Source organism: Anthonomus grandis, chromosome 12 (genome assembly GCF_022605725.1).
Source record: "Anthonomus grandis grandis chromosome 12, icAntGran1.3, whole genome shotgun sequence".
Classification (NCBI taxonomy): domain Eukaryota; kingdom Metazoa; phylum Arthropoda; class Insecta; order Coleoptera; family Curculionidae; genus Anthonomus; species Anthonomus grandis.
This window is the reverse complement of record NC_065557.1, coordinates 15,894,489-15,918,723: the sequence shown is the minus strand read 5'-3', so window position 1 is coordinate 15,918,723 and position 24,235 is coordinate 15,894,489. Positions and strand designations below refer to the sequence as shown.

General features: G+C 28.8%; 1 protein-coding gene and 1 long non-coding RNA gene across 3 annotated transcripts in view; one reads left to right on the top strand and one right to left on the bottom strand.

Moving 5' to 3' along the window:
• Window positions 1-24,235, top strand: part of LOC126742764 (C3 and PZP-like alpha-2-macroglobulin domain-containing protein 8) — a 334,454-nt gene that overhangs the window by 114,728 nt on the left and 195,491 nt on the right. The gene's annotated exons all lie outside the window — the stretch shown is intronic.
• LOC126742766 (uncharacterized) lies at window positions 1,064-3,385 on the bottom strand. The gene is made up of 2 exons (XR_007662713.1): window positions 3,100-3,385; window positions 1,064-1,232 (listed from the first exon to the last, which is right to left on the bottom strand). It is a non-coding gene; the product is annotated as an uncharacterized LOC126742766 (long non-coding RNA).

The window sequence follows — 24,235 nt, the reverse complement described above, 5'->3', positions numbered from 1 at the left end:
AGTGAAAAAAGAAGAAGTACCACACATTACAGAAGTGTTTGGGCAACCTGGTATGGATGTATCCAATTTAAACATCTCTGCTAATAAGATACTGTGAATTGTAAGTAAGCCATTTTTGCACTAACATTAACTTGATTTCACCATTATCTTGATTAGTAAATAAAGGCCTCTAGAAGAGAAAGTATCAAAAATAGTTTTTACTCTTGTCTATCGCCGCGCCGTGCGAGAAATATAATAATTTATACGGTATAAATGGACAACAAGTTCTAATTCAAGCTTTGGACATTGTGGATATCTGATGCACCTTGCATTTGAACTGTAAAGGACAATGTTTAAATTATAATATGCTTGTTATAAAACTCAAAACAAAATATTCGTTCGATACAGGTTTGATTAAACTTTTAGAATTGCAAACGTTGCGGTTTAATACATTACGTTCCTGTTTAGATTATTTACATATTATTCTTTTTAGGATATTTATTAAGTTTAAGTAGTTTATTACTCGAATTAACGGAATTAAGTCAATTTGAGGGCGTGTGCAAGACTCCATATACCAATTATATTCTTAATGCATCAATAACTTAGTAAGGAAGGTTATGTCTGGTCAGCAGGTAATGATTTCTTTGATGCTTTATTGGCAGTGCTGTTTGCTTTTAGTTTTATAGAAAAAGTACAATTTTATTGAAATAAAAAGTCATAAAATGAAAACTTTAGTTTAATACCCTATACATATAACCCTATTCTGGGCAAATAGCATTTACCAATTTATGTTATACATTTTAATTGTTTTATAGTATGTATCCTTAGGCAAAATGGCACATACATTAACCATTTCCCCCTGTTTCACGTAACGAATATCAAATAATAAAAAATTAATCTTACGAGAGCGACATACGCTTGAGAAAATTGTTTGTTTTAATTAATTTGCTCAGGGACTTAAATTACTTGTAAGAACACCTTTGTGTACTTTTCATTGTAGTAGCAGTTGCTTTAGATACGCCCAAAAGCACTCAAAAGCACGAAAGGGTTTGAAATAACGTATTACAAGAATAAAACGATAACATTTACTTTGTTTGTGAAATATTTATTTTCTGTAGAAGAAATATTTAATTATTTGTTGGCAAGTTAATTTTTTTATAAATATAAAAAGTTGCTTAATACTGAATAAATTTATTTTGAGAGCATTAAAATTAGAACATTCTAGTGATGCGGTGGTGGTGGATCATGAGGACCTAAAAAAAAATAAAAATTACATGACGTTGAGTAGAAATAATTAGTAAATAAAATTGATGATTAAAACACTTTGTCATAGTATTAGTCGAGCTTTCTAGATTTTTTTTACATAAAACTTGTTATTTTACATAGCACGTAATATATTTTCATAATACATAATCTAGGACAAAATAAACAATATCAATTTTATTTTTCTCAGTATGCAGGGTATTCAAGATTACACTTAATTAATGCTTATGCACCTTTATTGTAAATATACAGAGTCATTTTGTTACTTTTCTATAAACTTAAGACTCTTATCAAAATTTAACTAAAAGTCAATATATAAAAGCTTTTGGTAAATTTAAAAATTGTTATTGCAAGGTCTAAATATTATATATCCATAAAAATGGTTACTATTGTTAAAAACAACCTTTAGATTTATTTGTTGTTTTAATTATTAGTTAAAAGCTACATTAAAAAAAGAACAAAGTAAAATACGAAGAGTTAGACAAATTTGTATTAAAGGATGTAATTTGTTTTCATGTTTTTTTCTGCTTTTATTTTAATATTTAAAAAATATTTTAATGATTTATATAATATATATAATATAATATGTTTTAACATAATAACAGTATCACTTTTTAAAGTAAAAAAGGCCTCGGATAATATATATTTAATTTTTTTATCACTTCTATCAAAGTTGTCTCATTATGTAAAAACATTCTATATATTCAAAATAAGGTAAATTTATTAATAAATTTACCTTATACCTATTATTAATAAATAAATTTATTAAGTACCTATACTAATAGTATGTAGGTCCTGGAAAATATAATATATACTATATATCAAATACATAATAAATATGAAATTGTTAAAATGTTATTCTTCTGCCCTAGAAGTAAAAATGCCTTTCGACTGATGACAAGCTTATTTGTCATCAGTAAGATTACATTATTTTTGCATCACAGAAGAGGTAATGAAACCTAAACTTTTAACGAAAAAAAAACGTTTTACACTTCCATTCCAAATATAATCAAAATGTTACTATTTCTATTCAAAATGACACTGAAATAAATTATTAATTACCTTTTAGTAACTAAAATGTTTTGAAATTTCAATAAATTTTATGGATTTATTGTTATAGTTTGATAAACTAATAGATTTGTTTTTTTTTTTACTTGTAAAGTATATAGAGAAAATATTATCAATAACTAATTTATATCAAGTAATGTTGGCTTATTAAAAAAAAAACCTCGTACATAATTTTTATAATTTAATCGTTGTGATATATTTATATATGTAAAAAGTTTACTGGAATATTCATCTGAAAATCAAAAACCAAGTCCGTACTTTGGGAAAAAAATTCCTCAATATTATGCCTCGTTTTTGTTTAAAATGTTTGTTTTTGTTAAAAATATTTTAATCATACATAATTTTAATTTTAAATTTAGTAATAATTTTTTAAATGTGAAATAAAAAATTCAGTCCGTAATAAAAAATTGTAAATAGTATTGAGATCTGAAAAACTAAAAATTTGCTAAATGAGCTACTTTGTAAGACTATTGGAGAAAAATATATATATATATATATATATATATATATATACAAAACAAAACAGAACAAAAAAAAAAATAGAAAAATAGAACAAAAAATAATACTTTCTCTTACCAAAACCGTAGCTATTTTTTTAAGTTCTATTAAAAATAATATTAGTAATTAAAAAGAGTTAGATTAACTAGGTAGATAATAATTCACGACAAAGACCAGACGAAACTAGGTTTAAGTTTGATTAATTAGTAATGATATTATAAACATAAACTGAATTATTAGTGAATAATAATAAAACAAAATTCTTAGAATACTGCAAAATCCTATGCTTACCTCCATGTGGACCACCAGGACCACCAGGTCCTGACTTAGGACCGGGATGGTGAGGCTCGTGGTGAGGGTCATGTGGCTTATGGGGATCGTGCGGTGGTGGTGGTGGTGCCATTATTATTTTTAGCGTATCGTTTTAACTAAATATCGTATATTCTAGTTTAGATCGGATGGTTTACTATTTATGTGATTTTTCGTTTAGATAAAATACTTTTATCTGCAGGATTGGCTGATAAGGATTTTTTTCACTTTACTAGTTACATATACTTATGGTTACTCATTATTGAAATATGCGGTTTCATAAAATATCATTTTATGATGTACAAAATATTTTTAATGGAATTAATTTAAATTTAAAACAGATAATTGTAATCCTTTTCGATGAGTTATTTTGTTTTATTACGGTTTTCGCTAATCAAGGAATATCAAATAGGAATAATTTATTATTTGAAATATATATTATAATAAACGTTTGAAGGTTCCAGATTTGTGTAAAGAATTTGATACAGTAGATCAGAAATTGAGCTAAATAAAGTCTTATGTTCCTTCAACTTTTTGTTTAGCTCATTGCTGTCCCTTGTTTATTTTAATTTGATTAGATTCATGTTTATTAATATTTAAGAAGAGCTTGACAAGTACCTCTACAAATTTACAATTTATTTAAATTTGTATATATTTAGACAAAAGTTTACTGAATAAACCGTTTAACCTTTTTATGTTAAACATTGACGTAATATTGATATATTCATATAAATATCATCTGTAGTTCGGCTAATTATCATTTTTTTAAATTCGATGTTATTTACAATTTAAGATATTGCAATATGCAGATTTTATTTATATCTAATTTTTCCTAAATTAAATTTGTGTTTACTACTAAATATATACTTATACAAATATTGCAAATAACATCGAATATATCAAAAAGGTATATACAGCGTTATAATATTTAAATCAAAGTTTCGAACTTAAACGGTAAACTTAAAATTTCCGTTTTTATGACTAAGGTTATGTGGGGTATTTATATATTAAACCCAATATCTAAAAAGAAAAAAAATACATAAAAAAAGAAACAGAATATGTTGATTTGAATTATTATTTTAAACAAAATACGAGTATTTTATTTTAGTTAATTCTCTTAATAAAACAACTGTACTAATTATTATGAGATTTATGGTACCTACGAGTATATAGATTGTTTGCACTATAAATTTATATTAATTATATTTATTTACAACCACTGTAGATACTCTCAGTGTTAGTTGGAACATGTAATGCTAGAATTAAATAATTTTATAGTAGTTTTTTTATATTTTAAATTTATTAGTAAATAGAAACATAATAATTTACAACATAAAATCTAATTAAAAATATAATGGCATTTCAAGTACCTATTGGTTACCTATTGGTTGATAATTTGAATTACTTAACCCTAATGCTCGTCTATAATATCTGATACTTAAAATTGGGATGTTGAGTTTTTTATAGATATAGAGATCATAGATAGAAACAGAAATAAATGTTACTATCAAATTGTTCCTATATCTAATTTAGAAATAACCGAAATTGTAGTAATTGAGATACGAAATTAAGCTGCATCAAAAACTACTTACAAAGCTGCTCATTATTATAAAATATATTGATGTCAAAGTATGCTTAAATATAGTCAAAGTATGCGACGATTATAATAGAGAAACGAACGTCATTAAAATCTTTAATTTTTTTTACTCTTTTTATGAATAGAACCCAAGTTAGTTGATAAAATATTGTAACAAGACTAAACTCTATATCTATATCTATAGAGAAGGTAAATGAACCGAAAACTCAGAGTTCATTCATTCTCGTCGATCATAAAATCGACTCAAATTCTAATAAAAGACTGGAAATTAATGGCCATTGATCTTTTTAATAATAGTATATTTTCAAATACTAACGATATTTGTATAAAGTATATTTAATTACTCCTAAAAAGTATCTATTAAGTCGTAAAATTAATATTTCTATCCATGCTTGGATCCATCTTATATTAAATAAAGTATCTTGAAATTAATGCAGTTAAAAAAAATTTTAAATCAGGTTTGTTATAATTATTTTCAAATGCCATTTTTAGTTAGAATCTTACATTTTCGATTTTTTTAATAAGTACTGGAACAGCAGATTAACGGTTTGTTGACTTGTAATTAACATCCCTGTCAAAGAATAAGAAACAAACATACATATTTTGCTTATTGGTAATAAAAGCGGTATAAATTATGGTTACATAACATGAAAATCAGTAACCGATTGCTTAATAAACTGATACAAAAGCTACTTATATTTGAAGCCGTTGATGTTGTTCAAATAGTGCTTTTGCATAATTATGACTTCAAACCACATCGACATAGGTGAATATCAATCAAGTTTATCATGAATAAAGGCCTTATGATTATAGTAAGACAAATTATTTCATATATATAGCTTTAAAACTGGTCCTTTTCCAAGTACAATATTAAATATTTGTCACTTTTGGCCTAAGTTGCGAGGGGCATGAAGGTAAGCAAATCAGTTGCAATTTTCTTTTTTACATTCGTTCATCTTTTTTTGATAAGTGGGAGCCAATAATACCATCCGAGCGTTATTTGAAATGTCTGTGAGATTGTTCACTAAAGTTCACCAATCAAACACACTTCTCAATAGTTAAAGCCTGTCAGCCTTTTTGGCCTATCTGCAGCGATGGTTATGTATGTCAGTTTGGTTTGAGTACTGACGATCTAAGTAATATTTAGATTTAGACTGTTAAAGTAACCTTATTATCGATCTTCCTTCCAAGTGAGAAAATTTGACAATATATGTCTTGCATAAACAGATTAGAAATTAATTGTGCAAAGATTTTGCGACAAGAACATGCTTAATATCTTATATTGGCTAATCTCTAAAGTTTGATGACCAACGGTGATAAGGCGTTTTATTACAGATTTCAATTATTTTTTTTTCTTGATAATATAAGCACACATTAGGTTTTAAGGGATTGAGTATTATAATATTCGAAAGTTTGTAATTGTTAAGCAACATAACAATTATTAAAATTACGCCAAAAATATTTTCCATCTCATTATCCTACCTCATATTTTATATGTTAAAATAACTCTTAATCATATCGTAAACTCAGTTGAGTCATTTAGCTTCATACTAATGCGCCCGTTAACCTCCCATTTGTTTCAGAAGTTGGTTGAAGCTGGAATCCCCCAGACGAATTAAAAACTAGGAAACGAGTTATGTTTTATGTATGCTCTGCTGCGTGCATGGCCTGGGCGCGTAGCGGCACCCTCGATGCATGGAAATTTTCATTATTTGCTTAAGTAATTTTAATTTTCGCCGCTTTCCACCCCATACCATAGTTTGATGAACTTTGTAGGGTCGTTACTTAAGCATGACATTTTGTTAACGTCCCGGGCTTGCTGAGTTAAATAAGCTTTGGGTACTTGGAAGAAAACGGGAGTAAGCAAATTGTAGTATGTAATAGATAAAGGTTTATAAGAAAAAAAATATTTTATTGGTTTATATTTCTTATAGTATAGGTTGAGTGTAACTTAATTTAACTTTGTGTCCTATCTCATTTATCGCAATGTTATATTCCGTTGGTTTACCAATAGGTCATCTCGAGCCATTGTGATTGCGGCTTTACTTTGACATTTCTGTATATAAGACATGACAGGCATCCTTGATAGTGTTTGACATTGGCATTTCTTCAACCGCGTGGCAGGACTCACTTTTCTTTTGCTGTACTGGGATTCTAAAATTGGATTCGACACGAATACTCGATATGACTGATTCTAAATAAAATTTTAAATCGTGGGTATCTTGCGGATTGCCTAGTTTTTAACGATTTGTCGACGACACGCTTGGGTATATCGTATCCACCAGATGATATAGCGTATTCCTTATTTAATACGTGCATAATGTGTCATCATCCTTTTTTTAACGTATTAGTTTCATCGATTGATTATCAATAGTCATGGCAGGTTTTTATTTGTTTACCAAGAAGCTTTCTTAAATCGTATCCACCAGATATCACAGAAAAGAAGCTTTCTTAAACACAACTAATAAATCTAATTCAATCCTATTTTCCACAACCTCGTATCAATAATAGAGGCAGAGGAAGTCGAGTTATCATTGAATTGGCTGTTTTAGTATGTCAAGATTTTATATCACAGATTGTTACCAAAGAAGCATTGGACAAGATTTTAAATTTGGAATGAGCGAAACTGGATCCATAAAATTGCTGAAATTTATTCAAATTGATTTATTAATTTTCCATATACAAGAGATGAAAGACAACTTAATAAATTTACATTTATGGAGAGATCCAATTTCCCTGGTGTTATAGGTGCTTTTGATTGCACCCATGTTACCATATTTAAACCAAAAGTGGATAAACATAACAAGTTTTTGTGATTTTCCATAAATTCAATTGTTATTTCTTTATGGGTAGTCGTGGTTTTAAACAACATTTATTTATTTTAAAGAAATAATATGACATATATTTAAATAAAAACACACGGAGGCGAAAAAAATTAAAAAAAACAAATGAAAATTCTTAAAGTGTTTATGAATAAAAAAGACAACCGACGATAGAAATTTAGAATCACACTTCTCGTCACGACTGAGTCGCGATCGAATTCAAAGTCGTGATCGTATCGGGATCCAGTCGTAATTTTAAAATCCCAGCACTGGTTGCCGGTGGTTGAGTGCCTCGACATTTTCGTAACTCGATTTTGGGGATTTTTTACTTTTTTTTTACTTTTTTTTACTCAATTAATATAACACATGGTCACATTTTTATTCATATTTCATACTGGGGTTCGCACCAATCATTTTAATGCAAATTGTTTAAAATAAGATGTTATAAGTATTGTAACTATCATTAAGGGGTGATTTAATTCTTTTTTTTTCCTTCTTGATTTTTAGTTTTTTTTATAATGTACCATGATAGATGTACCAATACTATGATAGAAACTCTAGCAGTTTTTCCCATAGGGTTTTTTTTACTTCTTCTTTTTTTGTCAACGTTTTATTTTTCTTCGTATTTTATCCAACGTCCAACCGCACCTATAAGCTGCTGTAAGACTTTTCAGCCAACTGTGGTAGGTAACTGTAGTAACTACTATTAGTTTTTTTTTAATACATTGTATTATTAAGTGTGTGTTTGACTCTACCGACCTCAGTGACCTGAGGTTAACTCTCTTAACAGTCACAGGACCATCCGAGGAATTCTGGCTCATTCCGCCTTGAGCCAGTGGCGCTCTTTAACCACCCTATCCTCCTTCTGGGCTGAAGCATAAATTTATCACCACTAGGGCGGGGCTGCTCACGTACCATTAAGCACCTGGTAACCTTTTTTTTTCATAATAATACAATTTTTTGTATTTATTTTAATGAGCCATAAGCCTCCAAAATCCCCAAAATTGGGTTACGAAAATGTCGAAACACACAACAACCGGCAACCAAAAGAAAAGTGAGTCCTGCCACGTGATGCAAGAACTGTCAATGTCAAACATTGTCAAGGATGCCTGGCATGTCTTACACCCAGAAATGTCAAAGTAAAGCCGCATTCACAATGACTCGAGATAAACTGTTGTTAAACCAACGGAATATAACACTGCGATAAGTGAAATAGAATACAAAATAATTTAAGTTACAGTCAACCAACAGCTATACTCTAAGAAATACGAACCAATGAAATGATGAAGTTGAATAATCCAATACTAAAGATCTATTAATAAAAATTAAAATGATTAACAACCAAAATAATTAAATCAAGATTAAAACGTGGCAGTTTTTTTTGTATTCTTCGCAGCCTCATAAAAGGCATTCCAGGCGGAATGCAGTTCGTCATTCTGAAGGAAGCCACAAGAGAGGAAGTTAAAAAACGACCGAAAAAGGACAATAAAATTTACTTGCATAGTCAAACGCCATACAAGCCTACAGAACCAGTTCCAAACTGGTGCAAAACTGCAAAGCTAAGAGAGACAACGTGTTGAGTACAAAAAACTGATTTGGCTAAGTTGGGTTCCGGGAAACAGTGGACGGTAGGGAAATCAACGAGCGGCGAGTTTGCAAGGCAGGGATCATCTGTTCTACTGGTCGGTGCGGAACTTTACATCAGATTAAGCAAAAGGCACATTCTTATATGCTGGATAACTGGGCATTGGAAAAATATAAGAAACTGTTTCAGGAACACAGATGCCGACAAGCTAAGAAACTGCTGTCAACCCCAAGGAAAGCAAAGGTACAGGGAAACGATAATGAACTTAATTGAACTCCTAACAGATGACTGTAGCATTAACCAGCACATGTATTATTTGTTGTATGGCCGAGGAAACCGTTTATAATTTTATAGGGGAATACGAAAGGTGGGCTAAGCTGTGGAATGAAACTATGAGATCTTCACACCTGACAGGGGAGGAAATCAATAACCTGAGCTGCGAAGTCGTGTATTCTTTAATTAGGAGGATAGATCATCTGAGTAGGCTTATAAGTGATGACTGGGATTTTCAAAAAGGAACTTTTAGGCTTACCAGCGAGACTTTGGTGCTCTCCGAGTTACTACTCCTAATAACGCGCTATTTTAATATTATAAAATGTACGCGATAAATGATTCACACAGTTGAGGTCACTAAGTTAGTTAGTTCAAATCCTCTTGCGGGGCATATAAATTATTCAATAATTTCTGAAAGTAAATATTTTATAAAAGAGTTGTAAATTATTGTTTTATCTAATAACACGTTGAAAACTTAAAATTTTCAATCGTACCGACAGATTTCAATGCATTATTAATAATTTTATAGCTTTAACGGTTAAGTTGGATGTGGGATCTAGTAAAAACCAAGCCGTTCAACTTTTTTCCTTTATAGCCAACATTTTTTCTATATAAAGCTAAAATAAATTAAACTATTATGTTATTTAATAACTATTACAATTATTCAAATACATCTTTAAAACATAAAGTTAAATATTAACAATAAAATTTGAAAATTATAATTAAAATTAAAATTAAGTTAAGTATCATTTAGTTTATTTAGTTTTTGAGGTGTGGGTTTGAATTTATAAAGTGTTTAGATAATGTAAGCAAAACATAAGGTTCTTTTTCCTTTTATTAAATTATTTTTACAAATATTTTAAGATAAGTAATATATATGTGTGTATAATATTATATAATCGAAGGGTAATTAAGTTAAAATTTTGGGTTTTATTAGATTGATGAAATTTTCGTAAGATGTGCTTAAGTTGTTCGTTTCTTGTTTTTTGTTTATATTGTTTTTATGTTTTTTAATGTTTATCATTTCTGAAATTAATCTTTATCTATAATTATTTTGGAAATCAGTGATCTTAACCTCCTCAAAATTAAATTGGGGTAGTTCTGAATTAGCATGTTCTGCCAGTTGTTTTGTTTTTTAACCCTTATAGTATTTTGCTTCTTTTGTGTTTCGTTATCCTAGTTTTTAAAGAATAACCTGTTTGACTTATATACACACATATTGACGGTCAGAGCATGGGATTTTGTAAACAATACCACTTTGTAGTTCTTTGGGTATTGACGTTTTTTGTCTACTGGATACTGTTACTTACGTATTACTGTATTTGCACATTTGAACGCAATTTTCTAAAGTTGGTTATTAAGAGTAGCAGCTAATCTTGCAGATAAATTCTTAATGTATAGAATTAAGAAAAAATATTTTTTGATGTTCGGTGGTGAAAGTTAAATTCTTATGGATGGTTGGATCTTGTTTTAAAATTCTATTGATTAGTGTTATTGGGTAGGTATTTTTTAGAAGTAAGTGAAAATGAGGGTGTGATAGTTTTATAGCTCTCTATTTCAAGTTATTAATTATATTGATTTTATGTTGAAAAGGATACATTGACTTGCAATTGAGTAATCTTTTAGAAAACTGGTTCGTGGTACCAGTCAGCTTTTATAATGCTATTTTCTGTTAACATCTAGTAATTAAATAAAACATAACGAATAAAACATCTAGTAATTAAATTTTGTTGTTCTTTTCAACTTCAGCCGTAAACTATAATTTATGATGATAACTGTTAAAACTGTTAAGCAATAATATCGACTTCGTTATCTTTTAAAAAAGGGGACTTACTTGTATTTCTATCGAAAATTAGCCAGATCGTTGAGAAAAATGGGCTTCTCCATAATGCAATAAATAAATTTATTTACAGTATTTCTTATATAGTAATAAAGCTTTTACAGAATTAGGTTCTAGAGAGACCAATTCAAATATTATATTAATAATAGAATAAAGATCTACTTAATACTCTGCTAGTAAGAAACAATCAAAAACCCCTGCTAATCATATAAATTTAATAATTTTTAGTGAAATTTACAAAAATTATATAATTTTAAATTTGTATGCTCAATAATCGTTTTATGCTTTTTGGATAAAGATAACGAACTGAGCGGCAATCTGCAAATCAAACAAAGCTCGAAAAAGAAAGACTGTGTAATAATCCAACGAAATGAAATGTAAATCGCGCAGTTTTTACGCGAAGCTCCGGAGAATTATCATATTTAAGTACCTCCCTGGGAGTTATTAAACGAGAACGTGAGTTTCAGGCTATAGAAAAGTTTCTTGGTGCTGAATTACAAACAACTCCAAAGTAGACACGCTAGAGAAGTTTAAAGTTTTCTTTTGAAATTGCTATTTAATTATAATTATTTTTTAAATGGCCCTGCTTTTGTTCTAAATATTAAGTACCAGATAGCTTTTTAAGGTAAAATATGTAATAATATAATTATACTAATAATTTCAGTAATAATATTATTAAATATACAAGCATATAAAATTTTGAATGATTCAGTATTAAGTTTTTCCACTTTTATTAAAAATATTTTATGCATTATTCTCAGTAACACAAAATTCTTCTTCCCTTTATATTAATTTTCTATTTCTCTTAAATTATTACAGAGCTATCAAATAATTTTATGATAGATTCTAACATCCTCTATAGCAAGGTACATAAAAACTATTTTATAAAATAATTAAAAATATTATAAGCAATAATATACATATAGTATGATATGATATAACTCCGAATAAGTAAATAAATCTAATTGGTATATTTCTTCTAAGGAACGATCTTTTAATACAAACTTTTTGACTGCAGAAGGTGGTGCGAACACTACTGCACTTAGGGCTCATTATGTAACTCTATTGAAGCAGTAGAGGACCTCTCCCTTAGCTCGTCATCTAGCCCAATCGAATGAATGAGAGCGACAATGTTTCCAAGGCATCCTCTAATCTCTCCAAGGGATGGATATTATACGCTGAGAGACGGCAATTCAAGCGACTTAAATTGCCGTCTCTCAGCGACGAATGATCAGTAAGGATGCCTGTTTTAAGACGTAGCTTCCCTCTGATTAAAGTGCAAGACAATTTGCGGATGGTCTCCAGTTTGTCCGGGTAGCTAAGAAGCTCCTTGGACAAATTTCAGCCTTAAATATCATTTCGTATAAGAAGGATGTGAGAGTATGATTTTATTAGTTCTTTGATGTTAGACATAACTTAGTGAGGTGCCTGTTAATTTTGGTACCAGATGAGATGTTACTTTTTTCTTTTTAGTGAATAGCACCATATTAGTTTTTTTGAGGTGAATAAATATGAAATCTACCGCAAACCATTTCTCTAAAATTTGAGCTGCTTGGTTCCCAAACCAATTGCTCAAATTTAGCTGTTTGCAAAATTACTAGGCTATTGTGTGGTATTGTGTATCATTATATGCAGATGTCAATAGGCTTATAGGTTGTTATTATTATTTTATAAGTTTTATAAGTTACTTATCACAAATTAGTTAGTTTTTCATCAGATTTATTGTAGTTTATTAGAATGTTAAATTTTATTCTAAACTACTTATTTACCACCAATCTTTTTATTCTATTTATAAATTAAAATTCTCGTATCTAAAATATGCTCTTATTATTTATTCTAGAATTATTTCATTAGGTGCTACGATTTTTATTTTAGTGGTAAACGTATCGTATCCCTTTTCTTCATTTTTAGCTTCACTGGTCAGTAGTTTCAGCATAATCTACATTAATTTATTGTATAATTGAATCAAAATTATTTAACCTTACATAAATATCAAGCATGATATTTAAAAAGTTAACAAAAAAGATTTAAAAAATTTGACATAAGCGACAATACTATCTATAAGGCTAGGATTATTTTTTATCACTGTTGGATTTATTAGCATTCACCATCAGCGTATAATTTCTGCCATCTGTTTTATCCCGACCTTAAATGATTAATGAAAGGGATTGTTGGTTGACATTTGGCAATTTTTTCGTTATTTTTTATTCATCAAATCGTATGTGTAAAATTAAATAGGATAACGAGGTAAAGATGAAAATGCAAAAATATACATATATATATATACATACATGTATATATCTTAAAGAGAGATTCTTTCACACTTTTCAGTAAATAAAAGTCATATTTTTTTATGTTGAATTTATTTGTTACCGTATTATCCTTTTACTACTAATGTGTGGTATATTTTAGAACTCATTACCCTTTGTTTTTCACTATTTAAGTAAATAAAAATGAATTTTGATATATCATAAGAAAAAAAAACAAGTCTTTAAACTCTACAATCAAAAAAAAAATTATTTGCATGAATTGTTGAAAAATAAAAAAATTAAAAAATCTTGCACCGCATAAATTTATACTATAGTAAACTTCTCTTCTCAATGACTCCTAAAAATTAAGCTTTTACGATTTAGTAAAAGTCTACTTATTTTATGTAAATTTAATTCCAAGTTCACCATATCATATCAGCATATTATAAAAACTATATTAAAACACCTCTTTCTAGCCCCTAGCTTGTAATTAGTAAACAAGCATAAATAAGTAACTCTTTTATAAGATCCTTTAGTTAACCTCTGTAGATAAATTCTACTTTAATTTAGTTATAATTAACGTCGTAAACTCGAAAATAACTAATCGCATAATAAATTTATTAACATTAAAAATCTGTATCAGTAATTTAAATATTAATATTTTATCTTAAATGCCATCTGTTCTCACTTTATTTCCTGTTTTATATATTGATGGTATCCTTAAACGAGTCAACGTAATTCAAACATTTTTGATTGTTTAAATTACAGGGTGGGCCATTTTAATATATACATCCAAATTGTTCCTAAAGTAAGCAAGATACAGACAAATACAAATGTTACAAAGGCCAAAGTTATTCAGAACAAAAGGGGACATCTGTGGCATTCCTTTTGACAATTTTAGAAAAAAAAAATTATGTAAAAGTTTTTTATTATGGCGCGAAGAGAATAAAATAATACTAAACAACATGAAGAGTAAATTTATTCGAGTTGGATGATCTGGTTATTGATCTAAAGTGACTCTTATTGAATGAGTCTAAGTCACAAACGGCTTGGGAATCGACATTGGCTCCAAACTGAACTTCATTTTTTCATAATTGCTCTGGTTAGAATGTCCGATTTCTTAAAAGAATACAAAGAACTTTTTTTAAATTAACTGCATTGATTTACAAATATCTTTGGTATATCCTCATCGTAAAGCCTCTACTATTGAACCCCCATTCTAATAATTCAGTTCAAAGAAGATTTCTCAGATTTGTTGCCTTTAAACTATATGCTCCTTTAATATTTAGACTTACTTCAATGTGAAACAAATCTTACAACCTATGTATTAAACCATAATTAAATATTTTAACTACCTTCAAAGTCATTAATGGTAATATTCACTGTCCTATGCTTTATAGGTTAACATTTGTGCTTCTTTTAGAAACTTGACGAGCAAGAAGTATTCTGAATCTCAATAATATAGCAAGCATCTGAAGAAAACATGGTGGCTAATAAAGTTGTGAGGAATGTTAATAAGATTTGCAGTAGGATTGACCTATTTCATGCTTTTGAAAAATGGTATGTTTGACTAATTCTAATGTTACTATCCTTGCGTCTCTTGATTGAGTGAATTCAAAGTAATAAAAGGTTTTTTAAATGTGTATAAGATATATATCCAGAAAAATGAAATATTTCGGTTTGTGGAAAGAATATTAATACCAAAGACTCTATGATATTTTTTATGAATTTATCGTAAAACTTTCTCCTAAAATTCAAGAATTAGTATGATTTATGTGATATCTTAACTAAAAGATCTGTGCTATTAAAGTACTTATTTTAAATTCCGATTTCTAAAATTTTTTAAAGTCTATCGTTTTTCTTATTATACATCAACACTCTAATATTGCTCATAATGACTACTAAGCAAATTACAAAATTTACAAAAATAATTCTAAATCTAACATACCGAGATGCCAATATAGAACTTTAAAAAAACTCAGATATTCTAAAAAAATAGAACCCCTGAATTTAACAAACCATCCAAGTCACCTGATCCCGATTAAAAGTTCATAGCCAAAAAAACGTCAACAACCTAAAAATAGAAATTCTCTAAAAGTATCGAAGTTTCTTTTCTCCCCAGTTATTCAATCCAAAAAAAAACTTTCTCTCCCTGCTTTTAAAAAAAGTAGGGTGTTAAATACATAAATCTATCTTATTATCTCCTCCCTAATCTTTCGCTTTCTCCAACAAAAACAAAAAAGGGGTTCGATGAAACCGATATATTATTATCCCAAAATCCATCCCGTTAGTGCCGTATCATTTGGACTAAAGCTCCTTTTTTTAACCTCACGCTATTTTCCAGTAGCCGTCCGAATGCAGAAGAAACGAGATCGTCATTTAGATCAGCGGCAAGTGCTGAATGGCCTTTAAAAACCGTATTACGCTTCGGGAATACGAAATTTGGATGCATCTGTGCCCCCTGGAAAAACCACTTTTCGCAATCGCGTATAGTAGTAGTCTCCCGAGTTGGAATTTCTCTCTGGCAATCTTGCTTGCGGTGACTTTTTTTTTGTTTTGTTGTCTTAAGTTTGTAGACCTCGGCGTTACATCATCTTACCTAATAAGTTTTACAGGGTTTGTTGAACTTTGTAAAATTTAACAAATTAGTTTTATCTTGAGTAGCAGTTACAGTATGATTCGACATGAAACTTTTATCATGAGACAATATTTTTTTATGACTTAATCTAGTAAATGGACGAGATGGATAATATCTTACAAAATGTTAGTGAAGCTGAATATTTTTAATCTCGAATAAATAATAGCATGAAGTATTAGTTCTCGCTCCATTATCAAGTCATGCTAATACATTTTAAGAAACCTTGGAAAGTATGCTTGGCGGAAACTTCTAGAACGTGATTTATTTTAGTACCTGGCGTTAATTATTATGGATGAAAATATGCAAGAATTTGTTAGAAATTCTAGAAAAAAGGGAATTGCGTAAGAACTTTTGTTTATTATTTGATTTTATTTTAAAGAAATCTCACAACATGTTTACCAATTTTTAACCACATTTTAGGTAAATTACCTAATTTACTACAATCCTGTTATAATTTTATTGAAACTAGATACCATTAACTTTAGGATTTTTTAAGGATACTAAAAAAAGTAGTAATTTTCCGCACAATATTCTCGGGTCCAATTTGCATATACCCCGTGACTGCTAGGAAGATATTCATCTATGAGAGGGTAAAATGGGCAATCATCATATTTTGCCCCTTTAGATTTCCGGGAATAGATAGGATATATCCGTGCTGCTTTTGGTATCGGTTAGTCTCATGATTTATGCAAACGACCTTACTAGATCCTTTGCTAAGGCCTCGTAACCCATATGGTAGAGAAAGAGGAGCCGCAGAATTGTATTTGACCTGCATTTGTAAATATGGAGATCATCTGGTGCAGACTTCTGTTGTTAGGTCTTAGCAGTAGAGTCTTAGAGTGTACTCGCTGGGGAAGCACGCAACTTTTTTCCAAGCTGCACGTCCGAAATGTGAGCTCCAAGTTTGTACTGAAGTGTATGAAGGTCCTACAAAAATCACTGATATAATTTCTATTATGCAGCGATATAGTTGTATGACTCATGAGAGCATGTGAAGGATAGAGCTAATTTGGGCAATTTATTTCTCATTATTATTGCTCCTCATCGAATTTAAAAAATAGAAAAAAATTAGAAAATGATATTAGACGATGACCAATAATAATTAGAAATGTTATAAAGAAATTGTTTGTTGAGAAAATATAGATGTAATATTTAATTTATTTATAATGATTATTTTAAGCAATATTTTAAGAAGAAATGAAAACAGAAATTCTTCAATTCTTGTAAATTTTATTTTAAAATTTTATACTAGATGGTTTAAAAAATATTGGCTTAAAAAATTATTAAAAAAACTTAACATCACATAGGTATATACAGTGCGACTCTTATTTTCCCCTTCCCATAGTCATTACTTTTACCCATAGTAAAAGGACAGCCTTTTAAAATCTTATTTTTTTCATTTATTTCAGTAGAACTACTGATCTTAAGGATCAGTAATTCTACTGTATTTTTCAACATGCTTAAGTTTGCTTAATTTTGGTCTAAAAAAAGAGGCCCAACAATGTGATTCCCGAATATGCCAGCTCACACCTTTATTTTTTTTTTTTGGGTATTGAGTGTGTTTCACGAAATATGGATAGAATTACGTCGGTCCAAGACGGACATTTTGTCTATAAAAATTGCCGTTCCAAAAAAAAGTATATTCATCGAATGATTTTTTTTGCATTTGGTTTATAATATATTACCTTTTAAAATTCACTGATATTTTACTTATTCTAACTCCTCTGTCAATATTTGCTTGACTTAGGTGAGGATCTTCGGTTACCGTTAATAACACAATCTCCCTAATAACCTTCTAAAAGATTTTTCATCTGGATATCTTCTATCAGGAAAACGCGCCCCATACATTCAAGAGACTAAAAGGCAATTCACATTCACCCAATACAAATATCATGTCAGCGAGTTCGTCCTTGCTAAAATGCTTTTTATATGCAATTTTCGTTTATAAATCTTTTGAACAAAACTTCCTTTAAGAACAAATTAATAGAAATTCAAATAACTGAATACTTAGTTGATAATAAACACACAAAAATGCTATTGTCATCAAAAATGTCACACAAAAATGTCAAAAATTTATTTAGAAAAACAGTTGAAATTTTTTTATTGCTGGCAATAAAAAATACTATTAAAATACCTATTTTGTTTAAAATGCAGATTTCCTGGTTTCTACTTAAAAATTTTAGACCTACAGATAAGTATCGTGAATATTTAAAAAATCACCAAAGATAGCACATTTACGTACAATAATACGTTTACATAATAAAAAATATTCAACATATATAAAATATTAAACATATACAGGGATTGGAAAAAAGTGAGAAATGAACCTTTAAAATTCGTAAAATAAAATGATAACTACAAACACCCTCTATATGACAAAAAGAAATCATTCAATTCAGAGTAATCCTCCAATTTTCTAGAATCTTTCTGGAATCCTAGAAATTAACCTATTTTTTTTGTAAAAAAAATTATTGCTGTCAATTTGCGTATGAAATAGTAACCATATTTAGGGTATATACTAAATAGCCTAAGGTGGTCCCGAAAATGAAATAAAAAGAAAGCACCCTGTATATTTCAAAATATTTTCCAGACATACACTATCACGTCCTAAAAAATTCTAAGAGGTTGGAAAATATTAATTTTAGTTATTTTGTTACGAAAAGCATTGTTAAATTAATTCATATATAAATTAACATTTATAAAATATGATGACTAAAGATCCTATTTTGATCTGCTTTTCTCTTAAGTTTTAAATATTTGAATATATATATACTAAAGTAAAGTAAATACTTTTATTGAGGCTTGGCTATCTATTAAGAGGGTTATGTCTGCTAGGTCTGAAGGTTTTCAGATTTTCAGACTGCTCAGCAAATGAAATTAAATGGCCTTCACTTAAAGACCGAACAAAAACAGCATTTTAAAATCTTCTTAAATTTTATTCTAGATCAAAACCCTTTAAGCTAAAGACATTTTATTTAAAGTGAAATTTAATTTAAACATACAAACACAGCCTGTAACCTTAAACAAACCCGACTCCAGAAACTTTTGCAAGATAAAGTAGGTCCAGGATGTGGTCAGCATCGCGCGAAAATACTCGATGGAAGTTTGTTTGGATTAGCAAATGAAACTCTCAACAACGAACTAAAAGTTTTTTAATTTTTGTTTTTAAACGAAGTCGTGCTAGTGCCGTTGACAGCAATTTTTAATTAAAAACTTATTACCAATTATACAATGTTAAATTCTAAGCAAGGCTAACATTTAATTACAATATATAAGATCTCACAAAAATAGATAAAAGGGTAAATATTATGAGGACCTTTCTATTTTTTTGCAAAATTTATATTATATTAACGAGTTAAAGTAACCTAAAGAATATAACTCCTATATTTAAAGAAATTAAGGATTGTATGATTTTTGTGATGGAAATGGTAAAGGGTAAAAAACAAAAATTGAATAAGAAACAAATTTTCGCGGCTCGAATTATTATTTCAATCATAAATCTTTGCCAATGTGGTCTAGTCAGCAGAAAGGAAATCAGAAAGACTAGTGTATTTGCAAATAAAACGTTTTTGAGTTTTGAACTCCACACTTTTGACCATCATTGTTAGGAACATATTTAAACGCTTCTACTAACTGAATAAAGAATTGTGTTAATATCATCAATATCTATAATTTACATTACTAGAACTATATTTATGAGAAATGATCATGTTAATGGTGATTTTTCAATCAACTTGTAGGCAACAATAATTAAAAGCAAATTGACACTTGAGATTCAAACTTTAAGCAAAAAGACTCAATAGTTATTAATCACTCTATCTTAAATCTAAGATGATATATCGATGCTTATTTCAATAATCGACGGTTTGGAAAGGATCAAATTAGTAGATGCAGGACGATTAGGTCCTTCTTGGACAACTAGTAATAACTTTTTGTTTGGTATCTATTTTGTTTATATGCTTAGTGTGTACAGAGTATTTTAATCAGATATAGAAAGTCGCAATTTCAATTTAAAATGTCGGCTAAAAATTTCAAAAAAAAATATTTCCCGATAAATATTATATTTTTATATTATTCCAAGCCATAAAGCAAAATATTTCTTCTCATTACCACTTTTATTGCCTAACTTGCAAGGTGATTGATGAAATATTGATTAAAAATTGATGACACTACTTTCATCTTTTAGCGTCCATCATCAATTTTCTTCTTCTTATGAACACCATATTGAAATATAATAGATTTAAGTAGTTCCGTCAATTAACGATATATCGTACTTGCATCTTATTTATCCACATCCCTCTTTCTTATGGTGATCTTATGAAACGTATTCATAATATTTATTGGATATTTTTACAAGCATTACTAAATTTTTGATATTTTTGAATTTTATAAAATGATTTTAGTAATTTCAGATTTATATGAAAGACTTGAGTTTTTTTACCGAGAAAGTCCCGAAAGTTTTTTCGTAGTTTAAATTGTTTTTGCATGATTAAGAAATTTTTCAAAGGGTTTAATTGACTGAATCCTGATAGTGTCAAAGTCTTTACAAACATCTAGAAATTTTGAAAATTCATGTTAGGATTTAATGAATCTTAGTTTCAAATCAAAGTATCAAAGCTAATGAGTTTCTTAACGAGAAAGATCTTAAAAAATTTTCAGAGGCGTTACAAAATAAATAATTGTAATCTAATCATCATCTTCATTAAAAAATGATTCAAAAATTATTTTATAAAGAGAGAGAGAGAGATATGCAAATGTTAACATATAGGTTATTTTTTATTTCAAAATATTTTTAGTATGATACATTATTGAAACGGTGATTGCCGACCCCTTAATTACGGTCTTTTAAAATTATTTATGGTCGCCAAAAATTTAAACGTATCATTAATTTGTAGGTACTAGCATGTAAGGCAAAGTGAGAGTGTAAAAAGCATAAAAAGTGTCACCTATTTTGATCTACGGCTTTAAATATTTATCATAAGTGAATCATATTTTTTAAATTTTCGTTTTTTTTTTTTAATATTTTTCTAGAAATATTCCACTTTTTATTTTCAAACACTATTTTAATAAGCATTGAATTACGCAACTTATTACTACCATTATTTAAGTCACCTTAATTTTGGGACTCGTAAATATTTAAAAAAAAAACACTTGGATTCGTCAATTTAGATAGTCATATTTAGATTTAACGGTGGCCATTTTCAGCATTTGTTGGACTAGTGTGTTAATAAATGATTGTTATAAAAGGTAAGTAAGTAGTAAGTAAAATCCTTTAAACCAGGTATAGCGGTAAAAAGAATCGATAGGCCATTAAAACAAAGTATAACTCGACCCACTATTCTATTTAAAATTTTTAAGGTTAGTTCCACCCTAGCTAAAGAATGACAGTTGAGGGGTAGTAATCTAAATTGACATGTCCGAGCGTTTTCTTTTCAAAATTTTTACGAGCCGACATGGCCGCTGTTTCGTTTAGCCACCCTGTTTATAGTTTGTACTAATAGAATATTTTACTATAGTATTGTGTATCTGCTTTTAATACATAAGATACACTTACCTAACGAAGTATAATATAAGAAACAGTATAAAAAGATGCAGTAGGAATCACAGTCATTTTAAACCGAGAAAAAACATTTTGGAAGTATTTTTAACTTTTGTATTCTTAAATGTAAATTTGTATTTAATAGCAAAAGAAAACTTAGAGGTGATGGGGTTTGAATATGTATAGGGAAGACAGTCTAAAATCTTATTTAAATTTATAAAATACCCAGGACTAGCAAAAAAACTGTCACAGATATTACAATGTCACTATATAAAAAAAACATTTTTTTGGTGGTAAGCCTAAACTATCTTATTCTTTATTAATTAGTAAGGAAATGTACAAGAACGATTTTTTCTATTGGTGTGGAGGCGAGGAATGGTAATATATTAATTGTGTTTTATATTAATATTGTGAATAAGTAATTCTATTGTACAATTAGGGGGGAGACTTTTGCTGTAATATTTCATGAAATAAAGTGATGGAGTGAATATGCCTTGGAGACCTCTGTCTCAGTTGATTTATGGCTTATTGGTTCAAATAGTCGTATTCCGTGGTCAAGCAAAAGACAAGAGTTCCGCTCTTTTCCATATGCATGTGCTTAAATGCGGTAATGTATGTTCCATATACGTTATTACAAAAATTATAGTGTCACAACACAAGTGTATCACAAAGAGTAACTTTAAATGGTTTCGGCAAAAAAATATTAATTTCGAAAAATCACTTTTAGGTTAATAAAACCCTTTTGAAAACACTTATTAATATGTAAAACGACTTTCAGATCTTGATCAATAATCAACCCAGGGCTTTTTACTTCGGTTTTAAATTCAACACGGTTATTCCTAATGGATATTAAGGGAGAAAAACAGGTTTTACTGTTGGCTTTACTCCCAAATATATCTACTGTTATATTATAATTTAGTTTTAATTTATGTTTTTTTTTAAATTGGTGATTTTGTTAAGGTCTTATTTAATAGCTGCGATGGCCTGCTTGCTTACTTTCAAACTAAAGAGCAAAAACTTTTGTATATCATTAGTAATATTGTAATATAAGCACAATATTTGTATAGATGAAAACTTGAGAGTATAAATTAAAAATAATTTTGCTGTCAAAACAGAACTTTGAGCCATGTACTTTACTCGCATTTCCTACCGCTTTTTCGCTGCCAGTAAGAAAATATGTCGACTCTCATGACTACTCTATGGGACTTTAGATAGATAACATTAAATCATGATTGATACTCTATCAAATGCCTTCGTGCAATCCAGTAAAAAAAGAACATTTATGAAACTTTTGATAGTGGATTTTATTATCTCATCTGTAATACTCAACAACACAGTGTCGCAACTGTGTCCCTTACTAAAATCAGACTGATTTTGGACCAAAAGTTTCTTTGCATCAAGTATAGCTTTATGTCTACAATTATTTCAAACATTTTCAAAAAGGTAGGAAATGCTAATTGGTTTGATGTTATTTAAGAAGACTGAATTAGAGTTCTTAGGTAAAAAACTAAATTTTTAATGCAGTGTTTACCGTCAAGATATGGCAGTAAAAAAGGCACACTCAACTTAATGATAGGATATTTATTGATTCCAGAAGCTTTTTTATATTTTTTTGTGCTACTACAACCTAAATTAGCACGATATTTGTTTTTCTTAATAGTTAATGAATGTTGGTATACATTTTAGCCTAAAACAAGTTTCAAAGAGGTTATTTTCGGTGTATTATATCAGAAAACGTGTGAAAGTGCTCCCAAAAAGACTTTGAAATAATAGTAGCACAGTGGCTGAAACATGCCAAGCAACCTCGTCTGAGGGAGATAACAAAAATATTAAGCTTTGAGTTAATGTTACTTTCTCACTAACAAAGTGTTTTATTTTTGTTAAATGTTTGAGTTCTATTGTCTCGTTGGAATGATGAGACACATTTTTTGAAAAAGTAAGAATTTCACTTTGTTTTCTTTTATGTCTTAATAATTATTTTTTAAGAGTTTCCTTTAAAAACAGGAACTTGGTCTTTTAATAGATTTAGATAGATATTCAGAGATACACTGTTACACATTTGTGATATACTATTGTAATAAACCTGCAACATTTTGGTCTAATATTACATTATTGTCTCATAGCCATATACCTTCAATATGACTTTCTAGAGCAGAGTTGCTTAAAAACTCGGCGCTCGAGGGTTTGTCTATATTATATTAAAAGAAGTATCTGCGCCAGCTGGATTTTGAAGAGCTTTATAAGTAAAATTATATATTACAAAGTAGTTACTTATCTCAATTGCGATAAGCTTACAGCTTACTTTTAATTATTTAAAATATGAACTTATAAGTTTTATTAAGGATTATTCTTAAATTACCTGTAAGATTAACCAATTGAAATCAATACCAATTTTAATTTATTTAACGTTCAACTATATCAAAGAATACATGAAAGGATATGTCTTATCTATCCTAAGAATTCCAGTACTTTATCTTTAATCCTCTTAGAAAGATTTTTAAAAGATATAAAAGAAAATATACATAGACCTATCTCCCACTATAACATTTTGATTTTTTATTATAGCAATACAAAC